The sequence below is a fragment of the Staurois parvus genome, unplaced genomic scaffold (genome assembly GCF_062004578.1).
Source record: "Staurois parvus isolate SC_StPar_1 unplaced genomic scaffold, SC_StPar_1.0 ptg000087l, whole genome shotgun sequence".
Classification (NCBI taxonomy): domain Eukaryota; kingdom Metazoa; phylum Chordata; class Amphibia; order Anura; family Ranidae; genus Staurois; species Staurois parvus.
In genome coordinates this window covers 9,340,226-9,357,991 of record NW_028317883.1, presented here as the reverse complement: position 1 = coordinate 9,357,991, position 17,766 = coordinate 9,340,226, and the positions used below count along the sequence as shown (strand labels likewise).

Below are 17,766 nucleotides of genomic sequence, written 5' to 3'. Positions count from 1 at the left end.
CACTAGACCAGTTCAAGTCACTGGTCTAGTCAGCAGGCTCAGCAATCCATGGAGTACATTTGCTAGGACCGTGGGGTGATCTAATTGTACTGTCATTATATTTTCAGTTGCTGCTAATGGATTTAGTATGATGTCTCAGATGAAATATTGCTTTGCATTGTGACATGGCAAAAATGGTCCCATCCATTGTGTTTGGGAGGCAGTACAGCCCAATAAATGCAACCCATTCAAGCAAATGGGGCTGCGCTGCAACTGCATGCAATGCACATGGCTGTGGTACAGCAGTGTAGGCTTTTAGGGGTTAAAACAAGTGGTGAGGTGATGACATATTGCCTCCTCACTATCTGTCAATGATCAAACACCCTCTGAAAAGCAATTTGCTTGTAAATGCTCATGTAAACAAGCCCTCACTGAGCACAAACCTTCCTAGTTTCTTGTTCTATGTCATCAGTTTTTGTACCTAGAATCTCATTAGACTTTAATGAGTGGGATAATTAGGTCTTTATTTGCTGATTTAGGTCTACTACTACTACTAGGATCTACTATTACAGGACAACAGACAGGATCTCAAAACAAGGTTATTATTAACTTCTTCATAATTTCTGGGCTGCTTGAGACCTGTGACTATAATTACTCCATCTGAAGAAAGGCAAGGTCATGCATCTACAAATGTGGCAATTTGTTCTTCAGATACATTCACACAAACAGTGTATCTTCTTGAGGAATTCTCATTTTAACATTTCTCAATCCATTCCATATATTTTTAAGCATCTCCAAAGAAAAAAGGTGCCACAAGTCTATGGTATTATATTTTGGGTTGAGAACTTGTCTCTTTTCATACATTTATGCTTTGCTATCTTTTTAGTTAACTCAATTCTCTTGTATAATTTTCTTTTAGATTTACCAAAACCATATAATATGAGGTCAAATGTAAACAATTTTAATGTGTGTGCAATCAGGCAGGCCCTTGCTCTACATATTCTATATTGCCAAAAGCATTGGCATGTCTGCCTTTACACACACATGAACTTTAATGACATCCCAGTCTTAGTCCTTAGGGTTCAATATTGAGTTGGCCCAATATACTTTGGCCCAATGAAACCTTTTGTTTGATATCTTGAGATGGCATCTCTTAGGTGTGATGATATGAAATTCTGGCTCCTTTGTAAGGAATTTTTTATATTGACTGCTGATACTTTTTGGAAAACTTGGTGCTCTTGGTGATACGGCAATGACAAAAAAAACCTTAACTGACATTCTAGTCTTCAAGTCCTAGTAGTGTACAGGGTATGACAGTGGGGCATTATTTGCAGGAGAAGAGTGCATAGGGCATAATGACAGACAGTATCTGTAGAAGAGGAATACACACATAGGAGTGCCACCCCAAATCTTTTGATACATACACTAGATTGCCAAAAATATTGGGACGCCTGCCTTTACACGCACATTTAATGGCATCCCAGTCTTAGTCTGTAGGGTTCAATATTGAGTTGGCCCGCCCTTTGCACCTATAACAGCTTCAACTCTTCTGGGAAGGCTGTCCACAAGGTTTAGGAGTTTGTCTATGGGAATGTTTAACCATTCTTCCAGAAGCGCATTTGCGAGGTCAGGCACTAATGTTGGACGAGAAGGCCTGGCTTGCAGTTTCCACTCTAATTCATCCCAAAGGTCTTCTATCGGGTTGAGGTCAGAACTCTGTGCAGGCCAGTCAAGTTCCTCCACCCCAACTCGCTCATCCATGTCTTTATGGACCTTGCTTTGTGCACTGGTGCGCAGTCATGTTGGAACAGGAAGGAGCCATCCCCAAACTGTTTCCACAGAGTGAAATTGTCCAAAATGTCTTGGTATACTGATGCCTTAAGAGTTCCCTTCACTAAACTTAAGGGTCCAAGCCCAACCCCTGAAAAACAACCCCACACCATAATCCCGTCACCACCAAACTTTACACTTGGCACAATGCAGTCAGGTAAGTACCGTTCTTTTGTAAACCACCAAACCCAGACACGTCCATCGAATTGCCAGACAGAGAAGCATGATTCATCACTACAGAGAACACATCTCCACTGTTCTAGAGTCCAGTGGTGGCGTGCTTTACACCAGTGCATCCAACACTTTTCATTGCACTTGGTGATGTAAGGCTTGGATGCAGCTGCTCGGCCATGTCAACCCATTCCATGAAGCTCTCTATGCACTGTTGTTGTGCTAATGTAAAGGCCAAATGAAGTTTGGAGGTCTTTAGCTATTGACTCTGCAGACAGCGACTTCTGCGCACTGTGCGCTTCAGCATGTGCTGAACCCGCTCTGACGATTTATTTGTTGTTGTTCCAAATTGCTTCCACTTTGTTTTAATACCACTAACAGTTGACTATGGAATATTTAGTAGCAAGGAAATTTCATGGATAGACTTATTGCACAGGTGACAACCATCATGGTACCACGCTTGAATTCATTGAGCTCCTGAGAGTGACCCATTATTTCACAAATGTTTGTTGAAGCAGTCTGCATGCATGGGTGCTTGATTTTATACACCAGTGACCATGCAGGTGATTGGAATACCTAAATCCAATGATTTTGAAGGGTGTCCCAATACATTTGGCAATATAGTCTAATTGAAAGTAAATCTAAAAGAAAATTGTATAATGTATGGCCAGCTTAAAAGTTTGTTGTCACTGGACATGGACTTTGTGGCTTTATCTCAGCTAGCATTGTCTAGAGGTTAACATTCTTACCTAGAAATTGGGACAAATGTGTGTTTTTCGATTTTTGAAGTTCAGAAAAATGTAATAACCCATAAATCCCATTCCATGCACTGCACAATTATAAAACGTTCTTCAAAAGCCTGTTTGCACAGATAGAAGATGATGGAATACAAATGTGCTGGCTTTATTGAAAAATATGGGATAGTTCTCAATATTTAGGTCTTTTTATGGTGGTAGTGGTTCAGGTATGTATAAGGTATCAGAGTCTGGCCTCTATCCATAGCAAAGCAACAGTTAATACCATTACTCTTACTTTTGGATTCATAATGCCCAACCCAGCATTGCTATGAGATTTTGAAGATTCTAATTTCTCCAATTTCTACCTGAGCTAATTAGGTAAGATACAGCATCCAGCCCCTTTTGTCTGTATGGACAGGCTGGGAGGCTGGCAGCTCTACTGTGATCTCTAAGGTATAAAAATGGAGATCTGCAATTCAATTGGGGACATATCTGAGGGTTCCCATCTATGCTTGGGGGCTATGTCTCTTTTATGTTCCAGTTCAACTCCAGGAAAAAGAGAAATACTTTTTCTGTAAGTTTTATTGCTTTTATTGTATTGATTTTGTGTGTCTCATTTTGTGTTTTTAATAACTTTTGTAACCTCTTCTATGCACTGACTGCTTAGAGAAATTAAATATAAAGTTCATAAACAGTTTTTTAAATTATTTAACATTTTCAAAAATCCTAGAGACTGTTGTGTTTGAAGTTGTACGATTTCATCAGTGCTTATAAGTTCAGTTGTAAATTGTGCCAATCTTTCTTTCTGATTGCATTGTGTGGCTGTATCCCCATGTTCCCTCTAATTGCAGTGGTTGGCTAACAGAGAGCAAAATTGCTAATCTGACTGTGTACAGATTAGTGTCAGTTAAGAGATTGTGATTCAGTATTTTTTGCCTGGTTTAGATGAGTGCAATGTGTGACCTGCAAAAGCCTGCTTGTCAGTCTACTTGAGTGCAAATTATTCAGACTGGAGATGTCGGGAACAAGGCTTCTCAGAGTCCTGTAAGTTGTAAATTGTGGCTGTTTGGATATTAGTGCATGCATGCTGTGTTTGGTTGTTTCCTGTGTCTGGATAGATTAGCATTGGGTTCTTGTAATAATTTGCCAATGTGCTGGTCGACTTCTGAGGACATGTGATTGATGGTGAGACCCTCTTAGTTCCTATACTTTTGATACCGATCCATGACAGTAAGTGTTTTAAAAAAAGCAGATGCAAAATGCCAATTGAAAAAGTATTAACTAAAAAATAAATATGCCATAGAAAGAGGATTTTACCGAAAATGAATACAGCTATCCTTTGAAGATTAACTCCAGTTTTGCTGAGAAAAAAAAGTCCCCCCTGGATGATCATTGTGCACTGCATGGATTTTAGCACATTTTTTGCAGATTCCTACCTTTTATTATTCTGAGGAAATAGCTGTTTGTTTGTCTGTATCCATGTGCAAAATTAATGGGAGTGATTTCATAATTATCAATCAGCTACTGTACTTACAGGGTTCTAATGAGGAAATTGGCAGGGTCTGAATCCCTTTAGACATGGTTTCCCTTTGGGAGTATTGCACCAAAAACAACACTTTTGTTACAGGGGATGCACAAAATTTGACTTTTATCTTAGTGCAGACTTCTGGGATAATCAGAGCCAATCACATAATCAGGAAATGACATTTCTAGTGGGGACGTACTGTACACCATTTGTGAACACCTCCAAATAGCCATATTGCATTGCATTGTACAGTGCTGCAGATTGAAAATAGTGGAAATTTTTAATAACATTCTATTACAATGTGACTTCTATTACAATTGTATATGCTGTATTATTTTTTTTTACTTGCTATTACTTTACAGCTTGTTAAAACAGAAAGTATTCATATTTTTTTTTCATCTGAAAGGACTTTAAGGCATAACCATGCAAATTCCTACTTACATGACCCTTTTGCTAGTTTTGCATCCAGAACAGCTGGTTTATGGCAGTTCTGACATTTGCTAGAAGGGATGGTGTGTCTGAGAGTGATTTGGGCTTGGCTTGCTTTTGTGGGCTGCTCAGCATTAAAGAGCAAGTGCCCCTTTGTAAGTAAAATACAGATGAACTCATAAAGTATGTTTCTCAAAGCTAGTTAAATGCTCTTTTAAAACACAAAGAAACACATGTCCCCATGCCCTTCTTAGCAAGTAACTAAGTAAAATGTCAGACCTTAGATACAGACATAAACTGTTTTATATTGCTTAGATTTTCAAGGTCAATAAGCATTTGCACAAATGAGTACCAGCAAGCATGGATGTATCATTTGATACAATAGGCCCATGGCTACAAGCAGGCAAAGAGGTGGCTTTTTCCTGTATAATTATTAGCTGCACATTTCTTTTCCATCATTGATAGCAATACAGTCATCTCAGAGAAATGCCTGTATTCATTGCAAAAATATTCTAAACCAGGTTAAGACCAGTAAAAAATTGGAACAATGTCCTGTGTAAATGAGAAGATACCAAAAGAGAGGTTTTTGGCTTGAACTCCAGATTTCGGGTACCTATAGATTCCAGCAAATGTAGATCCAGAACTGGACATCAGAATGTTGACATTCCCATCTGTACACCAAGGAGATTTTCTATAAAACCTGATATAGTGTGCTAAATGTGTCACTGCAATTACAAAGACAGAATGAGGAATGAGTTGAACATGTACATTCCAGCAAATCCAAGTGTCTTATTACCAGGACCACGATTACAAAACCTTGCGGTGCAGAAGGAACAGTGAACTTTTCTACCAATCTCACACTACCATATAATGGCTATGATGTGTGGGTAGACCAAATAAACCAAAAACAGATTCTTGAGAGTGGTAGCAACTGGCCTGTTAACAAATACAATTTATTGTACTGTCGTAAGTACTGTACATTGGTCTCTAATTCACCCTTGATATAATACATTGGTTCATGCATGTTACAGCCTACCCCTGGTAGGTAGATGCTGACCAGTCATTCTTTGTGAAAGAGCAACACCATTGATTAGGGATAAGCTTTTGGTTTGAGTCAACCATGAGTTTGACCCAAACCCAAGTGGTTTGCAGTTCAATAAATGTATAAATGAATTGGCCAGACTGCCCCCACCCAAACCTCTGGCTGCTGCAGCAGCAGAAATAATGTAGTTAGTGATGGTACTACTACAACCACTAAATGACAGTTTTTGGTTGGCCACAACCTTATCGTAAATTGTAAATGGGATTCCTGAGGAATGTCTTCAATATGGTCTTGACATTTAGAAAGCTGGCATACATAAAGTGACTCTGGGGCTACAAACTTACGATAATAAAACTGGTAAGTTAATTCTAACTCCTTTACAATGGTGTTACCTATACAGAGAGGCAGAGTGTGGGGATTTAGGTGTCCGTTTATGACACAGAGAATAGCTGTGATTCAGAGGATCGCAGCTATTCTCTGGTCATTCACAGTTTATGACACTCAGGAGATCAGCGGAGAACATGTTCAGCCCTTCACTGGAGATCTGTGTTCTCCCTCCAGATTCTCCAGCCCAGAGCTGGAGAAGCGGAGGGACCGCAAACTAAGCAGCGATAATTTACCTCTGCTTAGTAAACTGATCTTTTACTGAGATTATAGTAAAATCAGTCATTTCCCAGTGTTTGTAGACCATTCTCCAGCGTTTGTAGACCGTTCTCCCTTCATTTGGAGAACTGATCCACACTGCTTCATAAACTGCTTTCACAGGAGAACTGTGTTCTCCGAGAATGCCAGAGAACTGAGCAGTGATCTATTACTGCTGGTTCATAAACAGACACCTTAGTGTTCAGCCACCACATATATGCATACCTGTCTTGTTGCGGGGCATGCTTAGAGATGTAAAATTTCTCGAAATTCTAAAGCCATGTGAAAAAAAAAACTTTTTTTTAATGGAAAAAATGGAAATGATCTGAAAAACTGAAAAAAAAAAATTCAGTGCGGAGTAGTTTTACAAATTGAAAGTAATTTTGTTACACGTACACTGGGAGGGGGGGTTGGACATGAAATATAATGTATATAAAAATATTATGCTTGAAATAAAAGTACAACTTATTCAGTAAATAAACTAAACTTGATTTTTAAAATTGTATTTTTTTTATTACAAATGGAATAACATGGACTGTATGTGTTAACATTTCAACTATGCATGAGAGCAGGTAACCCCCCACCCCCCTTTCCCTTATAATAATTTAAAAGCTTCCTGCCAGTATGCATTTTCAGTTATTGACATTGCTGATCCAGAAGCATATACTGTACAGTTATTGCTCTATAAAGAGCTTGACCAGTGTTCTCCTGATTTTCAGGTGTCATTTTATCTATAAATGAAGGGATTGTGTATTTCTATGAGGCCGTGTTTTGCAACACTTCCTTCATTGAAGACGCTGCTGGTGAAGAAACGCTTTGTGATGATCCAGAAGCAGCATGAAGTGTTTCTGGAATAAGAATTCTGGAGGGAAATGTTACTTGCACTTTCATTCTGGCCCTCATCATTTCATTCCATAAAGTATAGGTTAATTTCTTTAGGGCACCTCTGGTATGCCAGCATGTGCTTTGTCATCCTTGTAGAATTTGGAAAAGAATATTTATTCTCACAAATTGCAAATTGAAGCCTTGCTCTCAGCAGAAATTGCACTGTGCAAATTGTTCCAAATGCTATATGTTACTGAGAGGAAGAAAAGAAAAAAAACAATTTCCTGGCCAGACTATAGGTAAACATTATGTTGTGATGGCGGAGAACATTATTGGGAATCATTTGAAGGTAAAAAAGATAAACTCATTTTTCCAACTAATTTACCCTCTTACCTGTCAATGAAGACCTGAGAGGACAGAAAGTATCATCTACTGGATCCCAACAATCACCCAACTGTGGGAGATACAAGATGGAGCCCACACGCAAACTAAACTGGAGCCTTTTCCCTACAGTGCACCTTAGTGGCAGAAATGCATGTTTATATTGTTTGAGAACTCCACTGAGTACAGGGTTACTTGAGTTGTATTCCCAGATTTGCTTGTCTTCAGCTGAGAGAACTTGCAATAATTTAAGACTAAAGTCTTAGAAATCTTTCAATAAAGTCGTCATGTTACATAGTTTGAATACCATGTCATAGATCTACTACTTATCATTCTAAAAGAATATCTTCCACACTTCTTTTATTTTCCATTTTTTCCAGAAAAAAACACAAAATGGCCTTGAAAAATGTTTTTTTCCCAATTTTCCATTTTCTTCCAGGCCTTCCCATCTCTAGGCATGCTTCATCTTCACCCCCAGAGCCATGACTGAGCTGTCACTGGTGGTCCCCAGTCAACTACTAATGATCAGGAGCCAGTGAGCACAGATCCAGATGATGTCAGCACTGCACAACTAATCACAGTGCAGCAAGATCAGGAGCCCCGCCTACTGGCTTTTGGCATTATAGCCCATGTAATGCTCCGGCTCTAGCTGATGCAAAGGGGTCAATGCCAATAACCTTCCCACTTAGGAATCAGTGTAAAAAAAGCATAGCAATCCTTACATTAATATCTGCAGATCAGAAAATGGTAAGAATCTGTCCAAAATCCTTGCAGCGTATACACAGGATGGATTTTTTTTCCCAACAAAACTGAAGTTTCACTGATGCACTCTGTACTTACAACTAGTGAGTTCTGGGTGTGATTCCCATGTACACTAATGTGTACAGACTTGGAATGTTCCCCCTATCCTTGCAAGGGTTTCCTCTGGACTTTAGGGGTGCAACTAGGATTGTGAAAGACCCAGGGCACCATCAGGAGTAGAATGAAGCAGCACACTTTGTGTGCTGCTGTGTATGGTAGATGTGGCCAAGTTGCACTGGGATGGGGCTTAAAGGGGTATAGTTAAAGTGTAGGTTCACCTCCCTCCCTCCCTCCCCAGTACCTGATCCTCTTCCCTCCGTGGGTGATTAGCTGTCAATGCCCACACAGCCGATACAGTGGTCAAAGGATTTTGCCATGGAGGTAAGTGCAGTGCAGACCAGAGGGTGGGGAGGTTGCACAGTGATAGTTCATTTGTACATTTTTTGTTAAAAGGTTAATTTACACTTTAAATAAAACTTGAGCCAATTTTGCTTTGATTCAAGAGTAAGTAATGTACAGAGTGCAGGGGTTAGGAGTAAGTAACACAGGCAAACAATACATATGCCACAGTTCTTCACCCACAAAAGGCTCCTACTTACTATTTACAAATGACAGTCTCACAGGCAGACATAAGCTTCAGTACAAGTGCAGAGGTCAGGAGTAAGTAACAGGCCAACAATGCATATGTCATAGTACTTATAGCCACAAAGTGCTCCTACCTACTACAGGGGTTCGGCAAAATTATGGAAACACCAGATAAAAGAAAATAATTGTTACCTAATATGGCGTTGGACCGCTTTTGCCATCCAAGACAGCCTAAATTCTCCTGGAAATTGACAAATATAAGACTTGGATGGTGGATAATGGAATCTGATACCACTCTTCATGCAAAAATTGTTTCACTACTCACAGAGATACCGGAGGTGGAAAACAAGCCCTGAACCTTGTTCTCCAAAATTGACAATAGCGGCTCTATGATAATGAGGTAGGGCAACTGTGAAGCCAAGGGAAGGTGGGAGATTTTGTCTGAATGCTCATCAAACCATGATATGTGAATCGAAGCATTATCTTCTTGATAAATGGCGCTGACTTTGGGAAACAATGTCTGCACCATGTGGTGCACATAGTCAGCCAAAATTTGTACATAGTCACTGGCAGTGACTCTACCTTTCAAGGTGATTATGGGGCCTTCAGAATACCAAGTTACTGCAGCCCTAACCATGATTGTGCTGCCACCATGCTTTACCGTTGGCACAAGACAGTCCTGATCGTAAGCTAGGGACTGTGTGTGTGACACTTAAACACATTCAGTCGTTGGGAATAGTATGAAGCTCGATTTATCTAACCATATTACAGTCTTCCATTGATCAATAGTCTATGATTTATGGATGGTGCACTCTCTACTCCTCTGAGCATTAAAATCGGTCACTAGTGCTTTGGGAATTGCAGCTTGCCCATGAATGTTTTGCTTATGGAGTTTCCTCCACACAATTTTTGTGGACTTGGGCTTTGGAAGGCTGAAAGTGAGCTCTGCAGTCACTTTTGCAGTAGTTCTTTTCTTATTCAATGTCACAATCTTGTGTAATATCCCTTTGTCTCTTTCAGTGAGTTGACCATGTCAACAGCGCTTATGCTTACCAGATGATGATTTCCTGGAAACTGTATATGCCATTATAACTAGAGATGAGCGAATTATTCAAAAATTCGATTCGGCTGATTTGCCGAATTTGCGGGAGAAATTCGATTCGATGCAAATTTATTCGCCGTGAATTTAACTTATTAAAAGGGTTTCTAGGCTTCAGAGAGCCTTTATATTAGTGCAGAACACTGTACCTTTAATTTAAATGCCCTTGGAGTCTGCTGGGGAAGAGAAATAATACTGTCAGTCAGTATGACATGCAGATGAGTGCCGTCGATCTTAGAATCACCGCACACTTCACTCATTTGGGCAGTCACGGGGCACGACGAAGAAGAAGAAGAAGAAGAAGAAGAAGAATGAAAAGAAGAATGAAAAGAAGAAGAAGAAGAATGAAAAGAAGAAGAAGAAGAATGAAAAGAAGAAGAAGAAGAATGAAAAGAAGAATGAAAAGAAGAATGAGAAGAAGAATGAAAAGAAGAATGAGAAGAATGAAAAGAAGAATGAGAAGTAGAATGAAAAGAAGAATGAGAAGTAGAATGAAAAGAAGAATGAGAAGAATGAAAAGAAGAATGAAAAGAAGAAGAAGAAGAAGGAAAAGAAGAATGAAAAGAAGAAGAAGAAGAATGAAAAGAAGAAGAAGAAGGAAAAGAAGAATGAAAAGAAGAAGAAGAAGAATGAAAAGAAGAATGAAAAGAAGAAGAAGAAGAATGAAAAGAAGAAGAATGAAAAGAAGAATGAAAAGAAGAAGAAGAATGAAAAGAAGAAGAATGAAAAGAAGAATGAGAAGAAGAATGAAAAGAAGAATGAGAAGAATGAAAAGAAGAATGAGAAGAAGAATGAGAAGAAGAATGAAAAGAAGAATGAGAAGAGGAATGAAAAGAAGAATGAAAAGAAGAATGAGAAGAATGAAAAGAAGAATGAAAAGAAGAAGAAGAAGAATGAAAAGAAGAATGAGAAGAAGAATGAAAAGAAGAATGAAAAGAACAATGAGAAGAATGAAAAGAAGAATGAAAAGAAGAAGAAGAAGAATGAAAAGAAGAATGAAAAGAAGAATGAAAAGAAGAAGAAGAATGAAAAGAAGAATGAAAAGAAGAAGAAGAAGAATGAAAAGAAGAAGAAGAAGAAGAATGAAAAGAAGAAGAAGAATGAAAAGAAGAATGAAAAGAAGAATGAAAAGAAGAAGAAGAATGAAAAGAAGAATGAAAAGAAGAAGAAGAAGAATGAAAAGAAGAAGAAGAAGAAGAAGAATGAAAAGAAGAAGAATGAAAAGAAGAATGAAAAGAAGAAGAAGAAGAATGAAAAGAAGAATGAGAAGAAGAATGAAAAGAAGAATTAAAAGAAGAATGAGAAGAATGAAAAGAAGAATGAAAAGAAGAAGAAGAAGAATGAAAAGAAGAAGAAGAAGAATGAAAAGAAGAATGAAAAGAAGAAGAAGAAGAATGAAAAGAAGAAGAATGAAAAGAAGAATGAAAAGAAGAAGAAGAAGAATGAAAAGAAGAAGAAGAAGAATGAAAAGAAGAATGAAAAGAAGAAGAAGAGGAATGAAAAGAAGCAGAAGAAGAATGAAAAGAAGAATGAAAAGAAGAAGAAGAAGAAGAATGAAAAGAAGAAGAAGAAGAAGAATGAAAAGAAGAATGAAAAGAAGAAGAAGAATGAAAAGAAGAAGAAGAAGAATGAAAAGAAGAATGAAAAGAAGAAGAAGAATGAAAAGAAGAAGAAGAAGAATGAAAAGAAGAATGAAAAGAAGAAGAAGAAGACTGAAAAGAAGAAGAAGAATGAAAAGAAGAAGAAGAAGAATGAAAAGAAGAAGAAGAAGAATGAAAAGAAGAAGAAGAAGAATGAAAAGAAGAAGAAGAAGAAGAATGAAAAGAAGAATGAAAAGAAGAAGAAGAAGAAGAATGAAAAGAAGAAGAATTAAAGTACAGCAAAAAGTGTATCTGCAGAGAGCTCCGCTATTTCTGACAGTTCTCTGACAGTTCCTTCACATTTACAGCGGTTGAAACATTGTATCTATTTATTTCCGAATAAAAACATCTGTATCCTAAATGGAAACAAATAGATACAATGTTTCAACCGCTGTAAATGAACTGTCAGAACTGTCAGAAATAGTGGAGCTCTCTGCAGTGACACTTTTGCCGGCTGATCGGGAAAAATTCGATTCATGCACCCGAAGTTTGCTAAAATTCGGATTTGATGCGAATCAAATTTTTCCTGATATTCGAAATGAATTCCACTTCGCCAGGTTCGATTCGCTCATCTCTAATTATAACCTTTGATACTCTACCTCATGTCACTACAAATAAATCGGTAACTTCAGTCACAGAGGCACCAGCTAAGTGGATACCAACAATGTGCCCTATTTGAAACTCAGTGAACTCTGACATGACTCCATATTACTTGCAGTGAATTCAGTGAATGACAAAAGTGAAGTTTCCCTCCTGTTAGCTAGGTGTCTCATCACACAGAGGAAGCAAAAGAATGTTACATCACTTCCTCTTTCAAAGCAAAAGATGTCATCACGTTCACACCTGGAAATCATGTAGTGTTTCCAAAGTTTTGGCCAAACCCTGTATTTACAGTTTCCCAGGCAGACATCGACTTCAGTACAAAGGATCATTATTAAAAATAAAACTGTTTCATTACATTAACATTTCTGCAAGCAAAAAACTATCACTTTGTCTGAGCCTGCCATTAAAAAGAATGTGTTTGGGGGGGGGGGGGGTGTGGCTTGCAAGCACTCAAAATGGACATTTAAGCCAAGAGCTCTTCTAGCTGGAGAAAGACACACAGCGACAGCTGGACCCACCTGAACCCCACATCCTGCTCACCAGGCTGCTGAACCCCCAGAGAACCTCCTGAAGTGATGTCCAGGAAAAGACAGGACGAACACTGGCCCCAGAAGCTCACTGCCTTCTTTCTTCAGCCAGCACCACGGAGGGGATCCAGCAAAGATGGCACAGTGACGCCGACATTCTGAACCTCAGCACCATACACAGATATTTCTGATGCCTGTCAAGAGGAAGTGAGTGGCACAGAGCTTCCACTGTCACCAGACCGTTCGACCAGTGCCAGCCCTGTCTCAGACAGCCTAGATAAAGCCCACAGGAGGATTAACCCCTTACAAACCAACTTCAGTCTACAATCCTCTATAGCCTTTTTCCCTACCTCTGCACAACCAGTTCTAGACACTACCATGATAGACATGCTCCTCTCTCTATAATATTCCCACTGCAGACTCCTCCTGTCTTATTCATAAATCCACCACTGACCTGCACAATATGGGGGACAGAGTCCATTACATTGAAAACAAAATGGAAGAGTGTACTGAGATTGTAAATGACCTGTTAGATATTTATGAGGAAACAAGGGAAGATCACTCATGAATTAAAGCTATAGACAGGTCCACAATCATGTTAAACTGCTAGGGATCCCAGAATCAGTCCAACCAAATGATCTTCCCAACCACGTTCATAACATGTCAGCTACGCTTCTGGATGCTTCCCCCATTGAGCTCACAATAGATCATATTCATCGCATCCCTAAACCATGGCACCTGATGGATTTGGTGCCAAGAGATGTACTCATGACACTACACGTCTTCCAGAAAAAGGAGCACCTCCTTGCCAAAGACAGATTACTAAAAGCAATCCCATTTGAAGAAGTACAACTACATTATTCCTTGACTTGTCCAAATACACCTTCCAACTGAGACGACAGCTCAACTCAGTTAAAAAGGCTCCACAGAACCATAAAATGCCATATAAATATAAAAGCAACTTTACTTGTCACTTGCAATGGCAACTATCATGTCATCTCTGTGCTCACTGGTGGAATTAAACTTCTGCATTCTTGGGATATCATCCCTGATCCACCACGAGCAGCCAGTGCCCCAGCTACTTTGCCAAAGTGTCACGCACTCCCCCTGCAACTGCTGACTAGCACAGCGGCTCCATCACTCAGAGGACAGAGCCCTGCTACTGATGGATTACATTAGAGCCTGTTTGTACTACTACATTGTAAGTGTTTTTAACTGCTTTTTATTAAAGTTGACCTGGAATGCTGCACTTAGAAGCACCTTCCTGTTTCACCTTTTTCTGCACAGAGTTTGTTTCCACTCTTTAGAAGTACTGCTCAGTACCAGTTTCCCTACACACCATCCATCATCAGCTGCCATACTTCCACATCATCATCCACCGTCACGCCCTACTACCTACCTTACTAGTGCATAAAACAGTGCAATGGTTCAATTAAATGTCCTACTATAAAGTAAACAACACAATATACTTTATTATAGACTTTGGCATAAATATCACCACTAGAAACCTGCTGCAGCACCAATGACCTTTTACTTGGGTAGAGTCTAATATCTCCTACCTTGGACTCCAACATCAATGAAAGGATTATTCAATGCTAACTATACCCCTTTCCTAACAAAACTATGCTAAGACTTACAATCACTTACTAAATATGAATTTTCTGGGTTAGGCAGGCTCACAGCTTTCAAAATGTTACACCTTCCCTAGTTATTGTGTCTATTTAGGATCCTCCCAGTCCCTATACCTCAGACATACTTTAGATCACTTCAACACACTCTAATTAGCTTTATAAGAAATGGGGCATACAGGAAGGGGAGAAGGAAGATGGAGTGGGGGGAAGAGAGGGAAAGAAACATAGAAGAGTGACAGCAGAAAAACACTAAGTGGTCCATTGAGTCTTCCCTTTTTTTTTGTTTTGTCTTTTGTTTTGTTTTTGTTTTGTTTTTTTTTTCAATAGTATAGATCTATGGTTGTCACAAGCATATCTGAAGCTATTTACTGTTGACTGGCTCACTACCTCTGCTGGAAGTTTATTGCAAGCATCAGTTACTCTTTCAGTAAATTAATACTTTCTGAGATTTATTTTGAACTTTCCTCCAGTTAAAGGTTATGTCCCTGTGTTCTTGATTTTGGTTTGAAAGTTTGGTTTGAGTTGAAAGTCCTGCCTTCCTGAACCTTTTTCACCCCCTTGATGTATTTAAAGGTTTTAATTATGTCTCCCCTTTCCCTTCTTTCCTCCAGACTGTACATATTAAGTTCCTGAAGTTGCTCTTGATAAGTTTTATCCTCCAGACCTTTCACCAATTTTTCTACCTGTCTCTAGACTCGTTCTATTTTTATCAATATCTTCTTGTAAGTGAGGTCTCCAGAATTGGTCACAGTATTCTAAATGAGGTCTAACTAAAGATCTATATAGGGGAATCAGGACCTCCTTCCTCCTGCTGGTGATTCCTCTAGTGATGCATCCCAGAATTCAGTTCCCTTTCCCCACTGCCTGGTCACACTGTTTTCTCATTTTGCAATCATTTGAAATAAGTACCCCCAAATCATTTTCCTCTGTAGTGCTGGCCAACACTGTCTCCCTATGTTGTTCTCTCTCAAGGGATTATTTTTCCCTAGGTGCATTACTTTACATTTAGAAACATTGAGCTGCAATTTTGTCTTGTTTGACCAATCTTGCATCAATGCCAAATCATATTCCATGAGGGAGGATCACGTGGGGAACATGGGGGCAGACTAATGTGAATGGCTCAATGTTCTCATCAATGTATGGAGGAAAAAAGCATAAGCACTACATTTGTAAGTAACCTACGTACACATGCCTTCCATTGATGTAAAACTGCCCATACAGGATACACTTTGTACAACATCCAGTCTTCTTTAAAATCACCTGCGTTGTGCAATGTGAGGCTCACCTCAACCATTCATCCATTTTGTATTTAGTTAAAGCGCTTGTAACTTTACCTTAATGCATTCACAAGCACACACTTTAAACAGGGTCTTGCATAACATAGTTAATAAATCATATACAATAATATAGAAATTTATATAGTTAGCTAAAGAGAAAAGGGATTGAAAAAGCATGCCTTTCTACTTTGTCCATTTATCCAGCTATCACTGTAAAATAACTTCATAGATTTAGTTCTGATATTATCAACAGCTAAAGCTATCCATATATCATGTATATTTTATTCTGATTGTTCATTTCCTCCCAGATCCCCTAATGATCAAGGTCTTATTATGTGTTGTCACTGTTTACCAGTGAACTCGGTTTTTCTCTTTTTAGTCAATCAACAATAAGGAATTTACCTGTCAGATCTTCTAACAGTTTCGACATCCTGAGAGTCACTGCTGTGATTGTTGTTATATTGACACGCTACTGGGTCTAAATCACTTGTATCATGCAGAGGTCTCTCTGTGGGCATGGCCAGTTTAACAAAATACACACAGAAATAATAAATTGCTTTCTGACACCAGGAAAGAATGAAAACAGTTGGTATAATCTGCAAAAAATATTGACAATTCTATAAATGGGTACCTAGAGGGAAAACGCGGCCACCAGTTTTTTTTTTTTGCTGATATAGCATAATGTTCAGGAATGTAAGATGCATGCCTAAACAAAAGTAGTAAACCATTTTCTGTAATTGTTCATGCCTAAAGGAACTGAAAATTACAGGCTTTCTGTGTGTGGGTTACATTTTTTATGATGATGTCTTTAAATCTAAAGGTCAAGCAGGCTTTGGAATGGACATGTAATGTAAAAAGGGACATCTTACCACCAGGATTATTCATGCTTAGTTTTGACAAATCCCACACTCAACATCATTACAACAGCCTGAAAGATGTAAGCTTCTAAAAATGGTTACCTCTGAACACTGCAGTGCTGTTATGGGCAGCAATGATGGTCGCTTATAAGCTGACTCGGTATTCCTTTGACCAACACTAAATGCATGATGATGTGGCTGTATTGCTATATGGGAAGCTTGTTACAAAGGAAATATACTTTGCTTCCTGTGATTCTGGTTCAGTCTTCTGCTAAAAACATATTGGAAAGGAATGAAATTTCAAGAATATGCTTTAAAGTGGTATTAAACCCAAAACCGAAAAAAATTGTGACTTACAAATCATTAAATATGGTCACTGTAATATTCGATAAAAATTGATATAATTGCAGTTTGGACATGAACTAAAATATGGACATGTGCACAGCTAGCCAACTTCAACAGGGGCTAGGTAAATACACAAGTTTGTTAACATTTGACTAGTAAGGCCCCAGCCCCCACACCTGGGCAGTGTGGTTACTGAAGGCAGAAGAATGGAGTGGACATTCTGACTACTAGGACCCCCTGCAGTGGTTTACTGTCCAGATCTGGCTACAATGACAGTTTACTTCCTGGGCTGGAAGACCATGTGGACATCTGAACAGGAATGCAATTATAAACCTGGGACAGGAAGGAGCATATGACCTTTAGTTCAAGATATCACTGACTGCAATTACCAACCCCTAGCTGGGGCTGTGTGTCTCAAGTCTGGACTAAAAGGGCCCTGGCAGAAGAGAATAGAAGAGAATGTGCGAGGATGTGTGTATAGGAGCTTATAGATCTCTTTCCTTTCCCCAGTCCTTCTCTCAGTGGCGTCTCTAGGGTTGGTGTCGCCCTGTGCGGGAACACTTGGTGACACCCCCTCTTTCTCTCTGCCCTCTTTCTCCCCCCCCTCTCTCTCTCCCCCCTACCTACTATATGAAGCTGCAGTGCTTTCACCAGGGTCCGGGGATTACATACTTACCTGCTGCATACTCTGCCCTCCCCTCCAGCTCTCCGACTTCAGCACCCGTGGCAGGGATGTGGACCCGCCCCTCTGCTGAAACTCTGAGGAGGAGAGGTGTCTGAAGTGCCTGCCTCACTGTCCATCCCCTCAATGCTTGCTTATTTCAGCAGCGGCACATACAG

At 39.2% G+C, this 17,766-nt stretch overlaps 1 protein-coding gene and 1 long non-coding RNA gene across 2 annotated transcripts in view; one reads left to right on the top strand and one right to left on the bottom strand.

Annotated features, from left to right (window-relative positions):
* Positions 1-17,766, bottom strand: part of POU2AF2 (POU class 2 homeobox associating factor 2) — a 235,733-nt gene that overhangs the window by 148,917 nt on the left and 69,050 nt on the right. The gene's annotated exons all lie outside the window — the stretch shown is intronic.
* On the top strand, positions 3,145-7,865 carry LOC149468417 (uncharacterized). The gene is made up of 2 exons (XR_016311724.1): positions 3,145-3,291; positions 7,075-7,865. It is a non-coding gene; the product is annotated as an uncharacterized LOC149468417 (long non-coding RNA).